Source organism: Hirundo rustica, chromosome Z, assembly GCF_015227805.2.
Source record: "Hirundo rustica isolate bHirRus1 chromosome Z, bHirRus1.pri.v3, whole genome shotgun sequence".
Lineage (NCBI taxonomy): Eukaryota > Metazoa > Chordata > Aves > Passeriformes > Hirundinidae > Hirundo > Hirundo rustica.
Window position 1 is genome coordinate 67655055 of NC_053488.1, and position 4102 is coordinate 67659156.

Consider the following 4102-nt stretch of genomic DNA (forward strand, 5'->3'; position numbering starts at 1 on the left):
CTGTAGCCTAGATACCTGTCTCTACCCTTTGCTCAGCTTTGCCACTAAGGAACTAGAAACCTGGCTGAGAAAATGCAAATTGTTCCTCAGTAGTCAGTGCCTACATTGTAGCTCATTGTCCACCCTACAGCTAAAGCAGCTCTTTTCTCCTCTCTTTTCTGGTCTTCCTTTTTCTTTTTGTGAATGGCATGCAGCATGTCCCACGCGGTTGCCGCCAACAATTCCCCAGAAAAGCTTTCCCCAAACCCCTCTTAGGGCTTGCAGTTCTCTTCAGACACAGCACAGGCCCAGCTGCGGGCCTCAGGAGCACACACAAACTGCTCGGCAGTTTGCCCTTCAGCGCAAAGCCAAACGCTCTCGCAGCACACGGAGAGGGTCCAGTTAGACAGGTACATCCTTTACGGATGGAATGCAGAAAAAAGCTGCTTCCCCTCAGTTCTGGAGAGAACCACACCGTTTTTAGAAGGATGCCTCCAAAGCTCTCCCAGTCTGCGTTTTGGAAGTTGTCCACACCCTGCTGGGCAAGAGGCACCCCCTTTTTAGCAGGAGCTGTTGGCAGAAGCTTTACCAAACCTATGGCATCTTTATGGCACTTCTGTTTCAGTCTGCTGCAACAAAGAAAAATCTTTGACTTACGTCTCAGACCGTTAAAAATTCCGGGGGGTGACACCGTTGAAAAAGCCCTGCCGACTGCTCGACGGACGCGTTGCATGGTTTCAGCAGGGCTGCTCGAGTCCGTGGGCCGAAAATAAAAAATGGAATAAAACCCCACTTGCACAAGTCCCCGGACTGTGCAAGGAAAAGAGGGGGGAAAAAAAAAGAAAAAAAAAAAAAAAAAGAAAAAAAAAAAAGACACCTGTATGTGTCTGCACACCCTACAACTGCAGGGGAAACAAAAGGATGCCTACACAAGTCCACAGACTCGTGCAACAGCAGGCAAAAGAAACAGAATCCCTTGTCGGGGCACAGACTGTTGCTTGAGAACACCTCAATTCGGGATCCTCTTGCAACGAGCACGCCAAGAGCAGCTCTGGATGCTGAGGCCTTGCGTGCACTAGGGCAACCTCCTGTGGACAATGCTGTGACGTGGCAGCCCTCCACTGACATCACAACAGCAGCTGCTCTAGGCTGGTCTGTGAATTTACGCATAGCAACCGAACCTCCTCTACAGTTGACGCAAAAGAAAGCCCGGAAAGTTCTCCTCCTTCGCAAAGCAGCACAAACCGCCCCTTGCAGTCCATAACCCATAGCCCAGAGGATCCAAAAATAATGCCAAACAGGCACCAAGCACACAGCCCTAGAACTCTGGCCACCAATATGTCTGATGCAAACAAGCAACACTTGCTTCAATTCTATGGATGAAATCCATCAAATACGGATTTGGAAATATCCTGGAGAGTTCCCTAACTGGGAATGCCTGTCCTTCCCCCCCATCTCCTTCATGGCTAACATCAACCAACACGTTGTAGGGCTTGCTGAAGGAAGAAGGCTACCTTAGTGGGGAAAAAAGGCTGAGTAACAAACTTGACATATGTGCTTGCACAGCACTGGAACAGCGTTTGTGTTGTCAATATGGCAGGGACGCGTCCTCTGCACGGGGCAGTGACCGTGTCCTGTGCATGGCAGGGGTGCTCTTGGAGCGGCCCTCATAGTGTGGGTGTACCCATGGGCACATTTGCCTGTCCCCTCTGCTTCCGCCAGCTCCCAAGTCAGCCTTTCCCTTGAAAATGCTCTCTGTCCAACACTGAGCTCCTGCTGCCTTTCCAAAAACCCGCTGCCTTCAGCTTGTGGGAAAACTGCAAGGTCAGATTTCTCCATGGATGTGCCTTTGAAATCTCTGTCCTGCCCATGGTGGACGCTACGTGGTACTGCATTTTGCAGTCATTTGCTGCACTCTCCTTGCTGGCCTGTAGGAGCTGAGTAAATGGATCCTGGTTTTCCTGAGCTAACTTCCTCTTTCCTTTTCCAGACTGCATATCTCACCGAACCCAAAGTCCACATCTGCTTTTGACAGTTGCCAGCACCAAACAGGGCAAATAAGACAAAGTGCAGGTTCTGTGGAATTCTCCTCCGTCATTTCATTCTAGACCTCCCTACAAGGTGAAACAGGAAGGAGCAAACAGGGGCCAGTTACACTGGTGACAGGAGAAGGCAGCAGGTCAAGAACAGGAGTTGAGCCCATGGCTAGAGGAAGCCGAGGAATTTGCAAGGCGGGGGAGTGCTTGAGATGGCAGACACCTGGCAAGCTGCCTGCTCTTGTCTTGCTGCTGAAACCCGGAGCTTCATTGCTCTTGAGAACAACACTCGGGCCTAAATCCCACTGGAATCAGCATTTCTTGGAGAGACTGGCATTTGCTGAGGAACAGCTTACACTGCTCAACTTTTTGGCAATTAAGCCAGGCCATGTTTTAGAAAGAAGGAACCTGAGTGAGTTTTTGGCGTTTCCTGGAAGGAACAAAGCCCTGTGATAGCAAGCAGCATTGCCAAGGCTGCTCCCAGGGGCAAAATCCCCCCAAGCTGAAGCCACCTGGTTAAAGGGGTGAATACAATTGTGTGCTACACGGACCTGCAATGGCAAGGTCCCGGACGTGAAGGTGAAAGGGCACATGGTGCCCTCAGGTCCTATTTCTGCGTCTTTCTGGGAACCAGCGGAATCCTGCCTCTGCCTGTGAGGAGCTCAGCCTGGGAACTAATGCTTCCTTTCTGCTTTGGGTTCTGTCTATTTTTCTTCTGGACGGCAGCCCTTTGTAACCTCAGCCGAGCCTGCCCCCAGTCTGGCTGACTGGACACTGTCAGCAAAGCAAGCGCAGGAAGCCCGGACAGGAGGCACCGGTGCTTGAGGAGGCTTTGTGGCCTGCCAGCTCAGTGCGGGACTGGGGAGCAAAAGCCCTACATCCTGTACTCCAGGGGAAGATTGCCTTCCCCGTCAGCCTGCGCTGGAGCTGCGCATTGCCCCGGCACCGTGCATTGCCCCGCGTTGCGGACACACAGCCCCGTCTGCGGCTCGGCGCCGCTTCGCAGCTGCCCGAGGCTCTCCCCCCTCACAGAGGGGCCCCGCCCCGCCCCGGGCGCCCCCTGGCGGCTGCCCGGCCCGGCCCGCCCGCCCCACGCAGGGGCGCCCGCTTCCCATGGCGCCCCCCAGCGGCAGCCGCCCCTCACAGCAGGCACAGAGGAGGGCTCGGGCCCCGCTGCTCATCCCGTCACTTGGGTCCCCTCTTTTCTGACTACGAAGAAGGCTTGAACGGAAGCCTTTTCCAACTGTGTCCCTCTGCTTGACGTTGTGGGGCCAAAACTCTGCCCTGAAGGTGGCCCTAGTGTGTCTATACCTGCTGGCGCAGGAAAAGGCCCCTTCGTTCTCCCACCACTCGTCATGACTGCCTCAAAAGGACCGCCCAGCTCTGGAAGGAGAAACAGCCCACGGCACAGTGGTGCCCTCCCTGCCCAGCCGGGGCTCTCTGGCAGAGCAGCAGCAGCAGCAGCAGCGCTTGCCTTGGCTTCTCACCTGGGAAGCCAGAAGCCTCTGTAAGTCTTCAGTGTCCGCATCAGTAGGAGTAAAGGGATTTTCAACTTTTCCGTATCACGGCCTTTAATCTGATGAAAGTTGAGAGCTTCAGGCAGAAGATTGCTTGCTTATTGCAGGCAGGGTGGAATATCTCGTTTAGAACCAGACATAGTATTGTCTAACGGGTCTCATTAACCTATTTGAAGTCTGCTTTAAAGACTTACATTTCCATTTCGTTCAAAATTGATTCTTTCCCCTTAGGACAGCTGGGGATAGAGCTCAGCAGAAAGAAGGCTCTCTGGGCCAGGTTACTTACTCCCTGTCCCTCATGCTGCTGTCTGTCTGCAGAGCACCACAGCAGCAGCAGAGCCCCCTCTGGCTCGCTCTCTTCCTCCAGAGGCTAAAGAGGAGGCAGAGGACAGCAAACCTCCACGTGCTGTCGCTCCAGGGCCGGAGCATCCTGAACCAGTAAGTGGCAGCTTTGGTTGGTTGAGTGCAAAGCTTTGGTGCAGTGCAGAGCTGCAAGTTTCTGATCAGGCAGCGCTTGCCCTCTGTGGCTGGAGACGCTGAGGGCTGGAGTCCTGCCATGAGCTGGCTCTT